We start from the raw sequence: 16,544 nt of genomic DNA on the forward strand, positions 1-16,544 counted from the left end.
TTACGTAATTATAAATTTGAGTACTGCAAAGCCGTTTCTTGAAAGTACTTGTCTGGAGTGTAACTGGATATGGAAGTTAACCATGGACAACAAATAGCATACATAGGATGAAAATGGTAGTTGTGTAAATGTGGTGCTGCAGAAGAATGCTGATCAGGTGTGTAGATTGGACAACCTATGAAGAGGTATTTGTTTCTGAATTGAAATCCCACAGGAACTCCTCACGTCCATATTTTCACTGTGTGTCTTTGAATGCAAGGAAACCTTCCTTGTTCAGTCAACCATCAATACCTTGGCTACATGTCCTGTCCACATGCAATACTTTCCCATTACAGCCATAATTACGTCCACCCCGCCAGTCTGCTCCCTAACCTATTTTTACTCTTCTATATAATTAGACTCTACTCTTTAGTCCATTAGTCCAGAAAAAATACACACAAAAGCTCTCCATATCAGAGATTGGAAATATTTTTTATGCTCACTTAACTTGAAAGAAGTGCGTACAACCCAGAATGACATGTTAATTAGCAACACGCATAATGCTCGTTTCACTATTATTTAAGTTAGATTCTTCTCATGCTACTCAAAACTGCTCCTGCTCAACCATAGAATGCTTACAACTATTATAAAGACCTCACTTACCTCTACAAATATATCAAGAGAGCCAAGAATTTCTCTCTCTAACTGCCTGGGAAGAAGATTAGTATATTATGACTGTACCTTATAAATGATTCACTGAAATGTTTATATTGTTATAAATATTTCTAGCTGCAAACTGTAAACCCGGTCTTTCCGTGACACATCACACATGACAACTCATCAATCGTGTATACAATGAAATGGATGATGATAAATGAAATGTTTTAAAATCGCTATTTATACTAACCAAAAATATATCATTGTACTTATAGCTACAGATATCACATGCTAGTACATCTGAATCACAAACATATAATTAAGAATGCCAACTGTTCACAGCAAATTAGGAGGTTGCGGTTCAAAACCCAGAGTTGTCAAGTATCATCTTCGTGAGCACGGACATGCAATATTTGACACCAGTGCAAGAAAATGTTTGCACTTCTAAACTATCATTTGAAAGTCTTGCATTTTATACCACACATCACCTAATTGCAGCGGTGGGTGAATGTGCCACGCTTAACACAAATGATGCTAAAATGTCTATAAACTGTTTTTTTCCATGTCAAATAGTATAATTTAATTTCCTATGAATGATTTCCAGTTACAGAAACCAGACTTGCGTAGTATGATGGTACGGACTTTCAGTGGAACTCAAATGAAGGAAAGACAGTGAGAAGTTCCTTTGTAACGTACGGTGCTGCTAAGCATGTGAAAGGTAGCATTAAAATCGTATACGAGCGTGTCACAGAACTGCAATATTCACACCTCCGGCTGAAGGCTGCTGAAGTCACAAAGGCAGAACAAGACGGGAGGCCATTGCAATACTGCCAGGGAGCTCAACTGAGATAAAAGTGGAATTTGTTATTGTTGTTTATTCCAAAACACATTTCGGCCCTGAACTGATCTTCCCTCCTATTTTACTACTCAGATGACTCCATCGGTTTTCCCACAAATGCAAATGTGCATGCGCATGTTCACACTCACTCTCTCTCTCTCACTCTCTCTCTCTCTCTCTCTCTCTCTCTCTCTCTCTCTCTCTGCATTCCCACATGTAACCATCTGCTCCTTTGCAGATGACATCTTTCCAGACCGAACTACAGCTCCATTGCCAGTGCTGCCAACACTGCCAACTGTACCAGCTGTGACACTTGCACCAGTCAGCTATGCCTTCACCCTGACTCTTGCTCCATTTCCACATCACCATCACTACATCTGGATCCAGAAGCAGCTTCCTAGCATCCCCACCTACTCCAGCAACAACAAACCAACACCTGCAACCTGTGCCATAGTTGTCACGCACTGGCTACATCTGCATTGGCCTGAACCTACTTGGTAAAGGTAAGAAAAGTTAGAAAAGGCATTCAAAATCTTGTCCCACTCCACAGTCAATATCCTCTGACACCCCGTCCTGAAATGATCCCAGTAACCCACCTAAGACAGGTACCCCACTTATCTGTGACCCCCCCCCCACCCCGCCCGCACTACATTTGCTCAACACACTCGAACCTATGTGGCCAAATCCCATCCCATCCCGCACATATCCTACATCACATTCCTTCATCCTCTCACATTCTGATTTCGGATTCCTCAGTCCTGAAACACTTTTCCCAAAAAAAAAAAAAAAAAAAAAAAAGAGAGAGAGGAGAGAGAGAGAAGTACCATCCAAACTTCAACATATCACAACTCATACCCTGCAAAGAACCAGTAATCATCAAATCCACTAATTCTGATTTGTAAACCCACCTACTGCAATGCCTACCAGCCATCACCTTTGGTCCACATGCCTCCCTCCTCAAAAAAACAGTCCACCATGACCCAGATGACCCCAACAACCCGCCTCCTGCCAACTTTTATTGCTGCGATTGATGGGGGTGGACCCAGGGATCTCAGTGGGGGAAGTTTGTGGAAGCTAAGACCCAATCCCGTCATGCAGATACAAAAAGCCCTTTGAATTCGCCGCAATTCTGGCCCTGTATTCCTCATTCACATCTTTTCCAAAGACACCTCAACCGTAGATCAACGCCATCATAATGCAACGTTCATCTATTACTGTGAACCCGAAGTAGAGCCTTCCTGGTCCCTGAGACCACCATTGCCACAAATTCCTTATATACAATGATCATTTAACCCCCAACTGCAGAAACCATCCTGCCTATAGCTACTGCAAAGCTAGCCACCTGTACCAGCACTTCCAATCCTTAGTCCCCACCCACTTGCAACATCTGCAAGCAATCCAATTCCAGCTATGCCTATGTATCCAGCCAAACCTGCTCCCACCAAATCTGACCTGACTGTCACACTCTGCCCTATTGACACACCACTCCATCCAATTTGCTACTTCCTACTTTTACTGCCGAAGGAGCATCCACATACCCTCCTTGAGCTCACATTCTCAGTTTCTTATGTATTTCATTTATATGCCACTGCTACATATTCGCAAGCCCACGTCCAGTTCCTCTTTTCCCGAGTAAGCATCCTCGCCTAATAAATTACCACTTAACTCAGCAATTACAGGCAAAAGAGGAGTACCTTTTCTTGAAAACACCTTCTTTTCTGATAATAATGATAGGACATCACACAAATTGGATGGCTGAATTTTTACTCTGTTATGTTTGTTAGAAAAGAACTTTTGGACTTAATTTTAAGCCTGTTGAAAGCCTAAACAGATTTTCACAAGCTTTTTGTACTGAGGGCTATCCACAAAGTACATTACGTTTTGGAATTAAAAATAAATAAATTATTGGAAAAATTTTTTATTATATGCAGATGAAAACCACACTTAAATACTACTTTTCTACATAGTTGCCATTTAAATTAAGGCACTTATCGTAGCGATAGACGAGCTTGGAAATTCCTTCGTCGTAAAATTCGGCCGCTTGCGCCTTCAACCACGCAGTTACCTCTTCTTGAAGCTGTGCGTCGTCATCAAAACGCTGCATAGCCAACCACTTCTTCATTGCTGGGAATAAGTGGAAGTCGCTCGGTACCAGGTCGGGACTGTACGGCGGATGAGGAAACAACTCCCACTTAAAAGATTCGAGAACCTCACGAGTGGCATTTGCCGTGTGGGCCCGGGCGTTGTCGTGAATCGGCAAGATCTTTGAGCCCAACTTTCCCCTGCGCTTGTTTTGTATTGCTCTTCTGAGGTAGTGCAGAGTTTGGCAATACCTTTGAGAGTTAATTGTAGTGCCTCTTTCCCGGAAACCCACAAAAATCACACCTTTTCTGTCCCAAAAGACAGTCTCCATGTGGTTGAAGGCGCAGGCGGCCGAATTTTACGACGAAGGAATTTCCAAGCTCGTTTATCGCTATGATAAGTGCCTTAATTTAAATGGCAACTATGTAGAAAAGTAGTATTTAAGTGTGGCTTTTATCTGTATATAATAAAAAAAATTTCCAATACTTTATTTATTTTTAATTCCAAAACATAATGTACTTTGTGGATAGCCCTCGGATAATAAAGCTTATTAGTCATAATGTTTGTACATACAGCGTTCTCATTTATTTCCTGTTACACTTGCTAATGTAACGGTAGTCGCATTAAAGTAACAACAGTTCGTTGCTGCTGGTTACAGAGATGACAGCTTAACTTTAGGCATTAAGTCTGGATACTGACGTTGCTAATGGATAGCACATTTCTCTACATGTAGGGGATTAGTTTTAAGCTCTACAGTAAACACCAATCAGTTCAAACCTTCTCATGTGCAGCAGTAATGAGAATGTGGCTGCTCAAAGGGTAAGAGTAACACATCCCTCTACGAGTGAAGTGCCAACTAACAAATTAACTGAGCTGCTTCAAAATCTGCACCGCAAGCCAGAGCTGTGGTGCGTGTACACACAGTTCATACAGCTGTGTTTTGTTTCACTTGTGCCAGTTTTCGATTTGAGCTTTTACCAGTGGGGGGGATGTCTTAGGGGGTTAGTATAATTATATATGTTACTAGCTCGGACCGTGGCGTTACCTATGGTTAACCAGTTACTTATAAATAGATGTTGATGCCGAAACTCACTATTCACGCATAAGCACTATCAGAAAAGCCATCCCTTGTTATATCTTTAAAAGTACATTATAGGTAAAGCTTATTTGCAGAATCATCTACATACAGGTATACGAGGGGAATTCAAAAAGTAAAGGCACATTTGTGAAAAGCTGTACTTTTTCTGATGATACAAAACTGAAACATGCGTTATTTTTCTACGTAACCTCCCTGGACTTCAATGCAGTTTTCCCGAAGTTTTACGGGTTTTTTTATTTCATCAGAAAATACGTTTATCGGTTGCATCTGTAACCAATTTTGCACCGCAGCAATGGCGTCTTCATCACTTTCAAATCTTCTTCCCTCTAATGCTTCCGTTAAGGGTCCAAACATGTGAAAATCGCTTGGAGCCAGGTCTGGACTGTATGGTGGATGTTCCAGCACCTCGAATCTCAATTCCTTTATTGCGTCGGCTGTCCGTTTGGCAGAATGTGGGCGAGCGTTATCTTGCTGCAGGATGACACCTCTTCACAGTTTTCCACGACGTTTGGATCTGATTGCAGGTTTTAGTTTGGTACGCAACACATCACATCCACCATACAATACAGACCTGGCTCTAAAGCCTCGTTTACGCTGGGGCGACGTCTGGCAACATTGTGGCATGCTACGGAAATGTGGCGTGCATCGTCTTGTCGTTTAGTTCTAAATGTTTTGAAATGCTGAACTACTACATAACACTTTTTCAAAATTAATAAGCAAACATATTAATAGTAAGACTGTATTAAAAACTTTCAGCATTAGGTTCCACAAATTTAAATTATGTGTGAAGTTTTACTCCAGTGTGTGGGAAATAAACATCCAAGGTTGGGATACATAAACTAAAACCAGAGGAGGGGATGGTCTGATGCAGGGGGGGGGGAGGGGGCGGGAGTGGGGGGGGGGGGGGGGGGGAATACCCCCATGCTCCCCTGCAAATCGCACACTGACTTGTGCACTTCTAAAATCTGGTTCCCATAGAGTTACTCAGATCTACAAATAATATAGCATTTTTGGACACCAATGTAGCATATAGTACTTCACCATGCACTACTACAAGAGAGTATAACCTAATGAAGCTGTATCCATAAATGTATGCCATATCACACAGTCTTCAGACTGGCCAGGCATATTACGATTTGGTAGTACAGAGGCGTTGTTGTTGTTGTTGTTGTTGTTGTCGTTGTTGTTGTCATCGTTGTCTTCAGTCCAAAGACTTGTTTGATGCAACTCTCCATGCTACTCTATCCTGCACAAACCTTTTCATCTCACAAGGGAACCTCCCCATCGCACCCCCCTCAGATTTAGTTGTAAGTTGGCACAGTGGATAGGCCTTGAAAAACTGAACACAGATCGATCAAGAAAACTGGGAGAAGTTGTGTGGAACTATGAAAAAAATAAGCAAAATATACAAACTGAGTAGTCCATGCGGAAGATATGCGACATTAATGATTGTATAAGCTAAGAAGTGCCGTGGTCCCGTGGTTAGCGTGAGCAGCTGTGGAACGAGAGGTCCTTGGTTCAAGTCTTCCCTCGTGTGAAAATTTTACTTTATTTTCTCAAAATTATGATCTGTCCATTCGTTCACTGACGTCTCTGTTCACTGTAATAAGTTTAGTGTCTGTATTTTTCGACTGCACCGCAAAACTGTGCGATTAGTAGACATGCCTCTCCAATGGAAACCGAAAACATTTGATCGCAAGGTCATAGGTCAACTGATTCCTCCACAGGAAAACACGTCTGATATATTCTATACGACACTGGTGACAGCATGTGCGTCACATGACAGGAATATGTTGTCGACCCACCTAACTTGTACACTTGGCGAATGGGTAAAAAGATTCTTCTACCTTGCCCCATTTAGGTTTTCTTGTGGATGTGATAATCACTCCCAAAAAAGTGATGAAAACATAAGAGTTTGTCACATAAACTGCAACAAATTAATGCAACAGTTTCACAATTGCACAGTTTTCCCTGTGCTCTGTCAAAACATATGTTTTTAACGTTTTCAAATTTTTCCGTGTGTGGACCGTCAAATCCTGCTTATGTCCAAGCAAATCTGAACATGTCCTGGAATTTTGGAGAGCGAAGTTGATTAAGTTTGAGTGCATGAACTTTGATAATTGTCTGAAAATAAAAAATTGAACTTTTCACTCAAGGGAAGACTTGAACCAAGGACCTCTCATTCCGCAGCTGGTCATGCTAACCATGGGACCACGGCGCTCTTTAGGTCACATTATCCTTGATATTGCCTATCTTACGCATGGACTACTCACTTTGTATATTTTGCTTATTTTTTTCATACTTCCACACAACTTCTTCCTGTTTTCTCAATTGATCTGTGTTCAGTTTTTCAAGGCCTATCCACTGTGCCAACTTATAACTAAATCTGAGGGGGGTGCGATGGGGAGGTTCCCTTGTCAGAGTAACTACTTCCGAGTGTGCTTAGTGTGTTCATCTCTTGGTCACCCTCTACGATTTCTACCCTCCACGCTTTGCTCCAGTTCTAAATTGGAGATTGGTTGATGCCTCAGAACGTTCCTACCAACTTACCTCTTCTTCTAGTCAATTTGTTCCACACATTCCCTTCTCCTCAATTGTATTCAGTCCCTCCTCATTAGTTACGCCATCTACCCATCTAATCTTCACCATTATTTTGTAGTGCCACATTCCAAAAGCTTCTGTTCTCTTCTTGTCTAAACTTTTATCACCTATGTTTCACTTCCGTACATGGCTACATTCCATACAAATACTCTCAGAAAATACTTCCTGACACTTAAATCTATACTCTATTGTAACAAATTTCTATTCTTCACAGTTGCTTTCCTTGTCATTGCCTGTCTACATTTTATATCTTCTCTACTTTGATCCTCATTTATTTTGCTGGCCGAATAGAAAAACATCTCTACTACTTTAATTGTCTGATTTCCTAATCTGATTCACTCCGCATCACCTGATTTAATTAGACTACATTCCATTATCCTCATTCTCCTTTTGTTGATGCTCATCATCCTAGACACTGTTGACACTGTTCAGCTGCTTTTCCAGCTCCTTTGCTGTCTCAGATAGAATTACAGTGCCATCAGTAGCATTGTAAAACTCCCGGGAATTTAAAATCAAAGAAATATTCCCAGAGAATATTGCCAGCAATAATCCCAAAATTCATAAATTTCTGAGAATTTATGGTTAATTAGCAAGATAGCTCAAAAAACTGTTATTAGGTAAAAGCAGTAATAATACGGATCTGGACTTAACCTCCTTGTTAGAAATAAACAAATTTTTTGGTTTCAAATGTTTTGAATACCGAAGAACTAGCCCTATAACTGAGAATCATTGACATTTATGACTCTTACATTTCCTAGAACTGCTGATATCTAAATAATCAACCTTTAGAAAAACAGAGTTTATAGTATTGATGTGCCATCTAGTGAATAACTAATAATACTAAAATACACAGGGGGGTTTGTTTATTCAGTTTGTTTTCTGTTGTGTTAGAGGCATTTTAGGCTATAAAGTTTAAAATAAACTTGCAAATTTTGTAAACATTAGTAATTGAAAATGACATTTTGGGGAAAGAATTATGCGAATAAACAGTCCGAGAATTATGATTTACTTGAAAATACAAGTAATTTTATTGACATAGAACATGGTGAAATATTAATTAACAATTCTAAAAGTGAAAGTGTTTGCGATATTTTGGAGAATAATTTTAGAAATCATCATTCGTCAAAGGAAATGAGGAGTCTTTGCATTCTGAAAGTGAAACCCCTCTAGACATTCATTTGGAAAAATTGATAAATACTACAGATAGCGGCTGGCTGAAAATTATGCGTCCAGAGAAATATTTTGTAAGTTAAGGTTTCATTCATAGAAATGTGGGGTTTCAAATTGGCTAAAAATAGTAGGCCTAGCGAATATTTTAAATTATTTTTTCCACCAGACTTAAAGTAAATGATGTTTTGGGTGGAATTTGCAAGGAAATTAATACATGGAATGGTAAATCTTGGTTTAAAAGGTATGAATTTACTTAGTTAACCTAGTTTTAAGGTTCCTTAACTGTTAATAAGTGTTAAAACATTCAAAATCTAAAAATTTTCATAAATTCCCAGTTTTTGGGACTCTTCCCAGGCCAAAGAAATATTTCCAGCAATATTCCCATTTTATAAGTTCCCTCCCACTGGGAATATACCCAGCCCACATCACTAACCTTCAACAAACCTTTTTAATTGCTACTCCAAATTTTTCTTTCGCTTCCTTTACTGCTTGCTCAATATACAAATTGAATAACATTGGGGATAGGCTACGGCCTTGTCTCACTCACTTCTCAATCACTGCTCCTCGTGCTCCTCGACTCTTTATAACTGCCATCTGGTTTCTGTACAAATTGTAAATAGCCTTTTGCTCCCTGTATTTTATGGCTGCCACCTTGAGAATTTGAAAGAGCTTGTTCCAATCAACATTGTCAAAAGCTTTCTATGCCTATAAATGCTAGAAGCGTAGGTTGCCTATAAATGCTAGAAGCGTAGGTTGGTCTTTCCTTAACTTAGGCTCTAAGATAAGTAGTAGGGTCAGTATAGGTTGCTGTTCCTACATTTCTACAGAAACCAAACTGATATCCTGAGGTCATCTTCTACCAGTTTTTCCATTCATCTGTTTGGCAACAGTGACTTATTAAATGCATAATTCGGTAATTTCCACCCCTGTCGCCAACTGCTTTCTGTGGAACTGGAATTATTATATTCTTCTCGAAGTCTGAGGGTATTTCGCCTGTCTCAGACATCTTGCTCACCAGATGGTAGAGTTTTGTCATGGCTGGCTCACCCAAGAGTATCAGTAGTTCTAGTGGAATGTTGTATACACTCAGGGCCTCGTTTCAACTTTAGTGTTTCAGTGCGCTGTCGAATTCTTCATGCAGTATCGTATCTCCTATCTCTTCTTCATCTATGTCCTCTTCCATTTCATAATACTGCCATCGAGTACATCGCCATTGTGCGGAACCTCTATATACTCCTTCCACCTTCGTGCTTTCCCTTCTTTGCTTAGGGCTGGTTTTCCACCTGAGCCCTTCATATTCATACAGGTGGTTCTCTTTTCTCCAAAGGTCCTTTAATTTTTCTTTAGGTGGAACCTATCTTTCCCCTAGTGATTTATGCTTCTATATCCTTACAATATGTCCTCCAGTCACACACACTTAGCCATTCGCACTTCCTGTTGATCTCAATTTTGAGACGTTTGTATTCCTTTTTGTGTGCTTCATTTCCTGCATTTTTATATTTTCTCCTTTCATCAATCAAATTCAATCTCTCTCTTGTTACCCAAGGATTTCTACTAGATCTCGTCTTTTTACCTACTAGATCCTCTGCGCCCTTCACTATTTCATCTCTCAAAGCTACCCATGCTTCTTCTACTGTATTCCTTTCCCCTGTTTGTGTCAATTGTTTTCTAATGCTCTCTCTGAAACTCTGTACAGTGTCTGGTTCTTTCAGTTTATCTGGGTCCCATTTCATCGTACCGTGGGCATATAAACGTGTACTACTGTGGCAGGTGTTCACTGTGCTGTCCATAGTAGCTTATCTGCATTCCCAATTTTTATTCATTGTTAAATCTACTCCTGCATTACCCCTACCTGATTTTGTATTGATAACCCTGTATTCACTTGATCAGAAGTCCAGTTTGTCCTGCCACTGACCCAATTAATTATCACTATATCTAATGTTAACCTATCCATATCCCTTTTTAAATTTTTTAGTCTACCTGCCCAATTAAGGGATCTGACATTCAACGCTCCAATCCCTAAACCCCAGTTTTCTTTCTCCTGGTAATGTCCTCCTGAGTAGTTGCTGAATGGAGATCGAAATGAGGGAATATTATACCTAAGTAATATTTTACCCAAGAGGATGCCATCATTTAACCGTACAGTAAAGCTACATGCCCTCAGGAAAACTTACGGCCTGTAGTTTCCTCTTGCTTTCAGCCATTTGCAGTGTGAGCACAGCAAGGCCGTTTTGGTTAAAAGCCCAGACCGTTGCCCCTGCAACTACTGAAAAGGCTGCTGCCCCTCTTCAGGAACCACACGTTTGTCTGGCCTCTCAACAGACACCCCTCCGTTGTGGTTGCACCTACAGTACAGTTACCTGTATCGCTGAGGCACACAAGCCTCCCCACCAATGGCAAGGTCCATGGTTCATGGTGGGGGAGGGGCAGTAGAGAGCTACATAATTACAATCACTGACAGTAGTCATTTAAAACAGAGCCAAGTGTCATGTGAAAGCACACACATTCAGTATTCTCAGGAAGTAATAAGGGTTTAGTTCATTTCCAAGATAGAAATCAAATTTGATTTAAATAGTGTGCACACATGTAACATACACCGAATTTATTGATGTACTACAGTAATCTTGCTCTATAATTGTTTTCACAAACTGTTGCCATATATTTTATGAAAGTGCCCACATTCCCATAAACATTTTATTTCAGGGTATCTGCAAGTAGTTGTGCTGCATGAAAATAGCCATCTTCAGTCTCCTTAGATTTTGTTGGTGTGGAAGATCTGGGTATAGTACATCCTCCTGATTCCACATTGCTTGTGGTGGTGGTAGCTGTTCCATTGTTCAGAAACTCCATGGCATTTCCCTCTGTAGGCTCTGCCGCACTATTTCACTATTGGCGGAAGCTGCTACAGCATCACTTTCATATCATGAGCTGCTATCTTTCTGAAATGTACAAAACAAGGATTTAGACATGGAAGGAGATCACTTAACTTCTTGTCAAAAACAAGGTAATTAGAGATAGACCACAAGCTCAGATTAGCAAAGGGTGCTGGAGGAAATACGGACATGCACTTTGAAAGGAACCATCCTGGCATTTCATTGAAGTGATTTAGGTCAATGACAGAATACCTAAATGAGGGTGCCTCAACATATGTTTGTATCACTGTCTTTCTGAATAGAATCGTATTGTGCTATCCACTGCTCCACCTCGTCCAGTATGATTTAGAATTAGTAGCCTGTTTGGTGTTCTGGGTAGTGTAGACAAAAATTAATTACTTGGTATCTGCATGTCAATAAATACCCACAGAGTTCTGATATCTGTGGCTCTATAACTGCAGCAGTAGATTTAGCAGTAGTACTAGCAGATGCAAAAATTGCATTTCTGTAAATTATATTTAGCCCAAAGTATCCAAACAGCAATGAACTAAGATATGGCGAAGTTAATTTGAATCGGGTAATCTGTACATTCTTAAAGCTGGAAATTATTAAAATCTTTGCTCAAACATACTGCTTCACTTAATAAGTCACAAAGTGACCTATCCAAATATGAAAACTTATCTGAGAAATACAGATAATGTGGCAGAAGAAGTGAAGAGTCATATGAAGTTTCGACTTTGACACAATAACTGCTGATTCACATAGCAAGGTTGGCTGAGGTTTCTGGATGAAGTACTGTTGCCATCCTCACTATTTTTATGTAATGACACTTCCATCTTGAATTAAGATCACAAAATATCTCGTTTATGTGTTACATACAAGCGTGCTGTATAAACACACTCACTAATGGCAGGGGATCAGAATGCAAATTGACATATACTACACGCAGAACACTTATTTCCAAAAGCTGCAAAGAATCCACAACCTGAATAGTACAAATATAACTGAAGAGTACATGCATGCTATTAACTTACAACAAATGCAAGGGCAAAAACTGTTTTAGTAAGTTAAACGTAGCAACTTATAAACTGGAATTACGTTCAATAGCTGTTAATGAGGTTGCCATGCTATTTAGATAAAAGTATTGCTCTTTTTAAAATTCAAGGTCTGATGTTAGCATACAGCCGGCGCAAACAGCTGAAAATGATTAGCAGCTAATTGTGCAAGTGCGAGAATTTATTCGGAGACTGCTGTAGGATATACTATCAAGAACTGTACGTGGGTTGTTCGTAATGCAACAGGTGAATGCTGAATCCTCACAGAATCTGTTCCACCTACACGTCTCGTACTATCTTCCCATTTGTGAAACTTTGCCGATTTATTCGGTAGCATAATTGAGGGTTTAAAACACACCTGTTTGTCCTTCCATGAGGAAGCCATTTTGCTAGGAAGTCCAAAGTTGGCAGTTTCGTAAGTTGAGATGCACTTCACTTTGCGGCGTTGGAGTTGTGGTGTATTTACCAAGGTAGTAAAGCTCTGTGTAAAGGGAAGTATGGCTGTGCTATTCCCCTGTGTTTGCCGCCATCTGCAGTTCAGGATTGGCTGAAACCGCATCACGTTTCATTAGCACCCCTTGTGGATCCCAAGTCTTACGTGGGACGTTGGTATTTCGAAGTTTTAGGTAGAATAATACCTCAGTGCTGTGCTTCTGGCTTTTTGTTTCGAGGCAAAAAGGGAGGAAAACGGTACAGAATTCCTTATGAAGGGAGAGATGAAACAAGAAGGTGAATATGGCTGATGAAAATCAACAGAGCCAACTGGCAGCCCACGAGGAACTCTAGTCTGTGTCCGTAAAGTACAGTTTTTATTCATTAGTGCAAATCATCTCAAGGTTTAAGATTACCTGTGTAACAAACTTGCTGTACCTTGACTCACTTCGTGATCAGATTTGGTGCATCATTATACGCAGTTAGCCTCAAACTTGTCAACTTTGTTTTTAAAAGGTACGTCATTTGCAAGCCTATTTTTTTGGACAAACCGTAGTGAAATCTACATATTTCTAGTAAATCTGTAATGTACCGACTGCTACAAAGGCGTATTTTTTGTTGCACGAAAGATGTAATAAGTAAACGTTGTTTCTCATTTTGTAGTTAGTGTGTAGGCCCAACTGTTGAAGCTGGAAATTGCAGTTTTTGCATGGTTTAGTGTATGTTATTGCGTACTCCAAAAAATATGCCATTATGGCTATCTGTACTTCAATGCTACATTTTCTGTAAGTTTTGTGAAAATAATTGACGTGTTAAGGACGTGCTTCTTTAAAGTACCAATTACTTGCATTTAGTTGTGTAGGCTAACCGTTTCGACAACAATTGAAATAAATGACAAGAATAGCATAGTTGGATTGCAACGTGAGTCATAACAGTACAGTATATTATTCTTTTAATACAGCTTCTTGTGTACTCAGCAGTCTGGTGCAAATACTAGGTAGGCCTACAATATGTGCATCATACAATATTTGTTGTTACACAGGAAACCTAAATGTAATGAAAATTAAACTTGAATGAAGATACATTACCTAAAAGATGATAGTTATCTCATATAAAATGAAATTTTTCAATTAGTTTGCATTCAGAAGCTGAGAGATTGATACGTGTTAAAATGTTTGTCTATAGCTACTGTACCTAATTCATAGGCACTGAGCTTCACGTACCGTATGTAGTTACAAGTAGCATGTGCTCTGTTCTATTTATATCACAGATTTACATATGTTATATTACAAAATATAGTTATCATGTATAGTTTTGAAATTTTTATATTGCTTAAATAACAAAGTTGGTAATTAAATTGGCTGATGGTACTGTTTCTGTTTACCAGAATCACTTCACTCCAGACCAGTTTCAAACAAATTGAGCTGGTGGAGTGATAAAACTTAAACCAGATGCTGTGCCAACCAGTTTTGTTGATCGTAAGCTACCAGAGGGATGTAAAGCTCCTGCTGAGAGGAAACCTGTCGGCCTACTAGAGAAACGAACTGAGGATACCGGTAACTGGAAAATAACGTTCACAGCTTCAAAAGCTTTTTACATACGTAAAGCTGTCACTTGCTGCTGAATTATGACGCTCTGAAATTCTTGTGTGACAGCTAACAGATGACATTTGTTGTTTTGATCAGTAGGACGCACAGAATTCCCCTTTACAGCATTATGCTTGCAAACAGTATGCTCACTTCTATCATAGAAGTTGTTGTAGGAAATCCTTTGTCAATTAAGTACAATAAGCATATACTTTTTAAAGGTTGTTGTAAATACGGAGCTTAGAATTTATTCTTTTGAAGTTATATTTCATACTATCATTTTAACCCTCCGTTGTGTACAGAAGTAGACTCAAACATTTCATTTATAACAGCTGCATATTTTTCAAACTGGCATATCCAGGGTCTGTTGAGGTTGAGAATAAAATACTTTGTCACAAATTAATTTAGCAAACAGGACCACATCTCTTACATACACACTCCACTTCTATTGCTATCTGGTGAAATAAACAGTGATGTCTTTTCTCATACCTTTCAGCTATATTGTTTCTACTGTTAGTCATTGGATACTGTATATACAGTATTCTAATTTACAGTTAAACATTATGCCTAAGTGAGAAAATTGATGCTTTGATTTGTTACCACAGCTGTTTAAATTTTACGTCAAAGTGTATGGCTTTTCCTTACCATTTATGTTTTTTAAACACTGTATACAGAGCTTTGCATTTGTTGCCAATACGTGGCACAACAGGTACTACGATGTGTAATGTTGTGGTTAGTTTTGTTCCTGATTAAATAATCTTTTATTGTAAATAATATTCACTTGCACTTAACTGTAATCCACATTAAAACCCACATCAGAAGTACCCCTGGCCTCACAGCTCTTACAATTTTAAGTATTCAGGCCTCACATGCTCTGTTATTATTGAACTTGGTATAGTGAAGGTCTGTTGAATTCCATTGCTGTCGGATTTCTGTGTTGCTAAGCAAACAGCTAAGGATTTTTGTAAACACTGTGGTAGTGTTTGTTGGGAATTAAATATAATTGGTCACCTATAATTTCACTTCATATATGGGATTACTTTCCCATTTCATAGAGTCACTCATATTGTTGTAGATTTGCCTCTGTCCCTTGAAACTAAGATTTTTGCATCTTACGAATCTTTAAATCACATACCACAGCCTACTGAGAAACAATTTCTGGCCGCTTGACAACATATTATAGTATTAAATGCTTTTTATTTTTGACGATTGTAATATTGCAAATTTGTGTTCCAGAGGTTGGAGAGCCTTCAAATGTGACCAATGACATCAGTCCTGCGGAGAACTTGGACACTACAGAAGATGATGTCCCCACCCTGAAGAACCTAGTACAACAGCTTCAGGCTGGAATTGAAGCTTTAGAGGGAAAACTCAACCTCTCTCAGAAAGAGAAATGAGAGTGTGTTTAGAAAAAGACAACCTCCTTGCCAGTCTGCATGGTGTATTTGGTACAGATTGGTTTGCAGTATTAACAAAGGGGACTTGTAGAGGTAGCAAATGGTCAGTGGAAACACTGCAGAAGTGGCTAAAAATTAGACTAGCTTGTGGTGGTATGGGGAACAAACCCCTGTCTTGTGTCACACGAATGCACGTCGGAGCACTTAGTTGCATTATTTTTATGGCCCACAAAGAATGTTAGTAATTTGTACAGATAAAAGGAATATACTGTTAGATAATTATGTTGTACAAAGGTTTCCCTACATGAATTGTGAGGCAATACTGACCTTACGACTTATCTTAGAAGAAAGATTAAGGAAAGGTAAACCTACATTTCTAGCATTTGTAGACTTAGAGAAAGCTTTGGACTATGTTGACTGGAATACTCTCTTTCAAATTCTAAAGGTGGCAGGGGTAAAAGACAGGGAGTGAAAGGCTATTTACAATTTGTACAGAAACCAGATGGCAGTTATGAGTCGAGGGGTGTGAAAGGAAAGCAGTGGTTGGGAAGGGAGTGAGACAGGGTTGTAGCCTCTCCCCGATGTTATTCAATCTGTATATTGAGCAAGCAGTAAAGGAAACAAAAGGAAAATGCGGAGTAGGTATTACAATCCATGGAGGTTCGCCGATGACATTGTAATTCTGTCAGAGACAGCAAAGGCCTTGGAAGAGAAGATGAGCGGAATGGACAGTGTCTCGAAAGGAGGATATAAGATGAACATGAACAAAAGCAAA

At 39.4% G+C, this 16,544-nt stretch overlaps 1 long non-coding RNA gene across 1 annotated transcript in view; it reads left to right on the top strand.

Moving 5' to 3' along the window:
* LOC124553753 overlaps positions 1 to 16,169 on the top strand; it is a 53,500-nt gene extending 37,331 nt beyond the window's left edge. Inside the window, exons 2-3 of the long non-coding RNA XR_006968128.1 lie at positions 14,174 to 14,342; positions 15,609 to 16,169. This is a non-coding gene — a long non-coding RNA (uncharacterized LOC124553753). The remainder of the gene's footprint in view (positions 1 to 14,173; positions 14,343 to 15,608) is intronic.
* Positions 16,170 to 16,544: the final 375 nt, after the last annotated feature.

The sequence above is a fragment of the Schistocerca americana genome, chromosome 11 (assembly GCF_021461395.2).
Source record: "Schistocerca americana isolate TAMUIC-IGC-003095 chromosome 11, iqSchAmer2.1, whole genome shotgun sequence".
NCBI classification, from domain to species: Eukaryota; Metazoa; Arthropoda; class Insecta; order Orthoptera; family Acrididae; genus Schistocerca; species Schistocerca americana.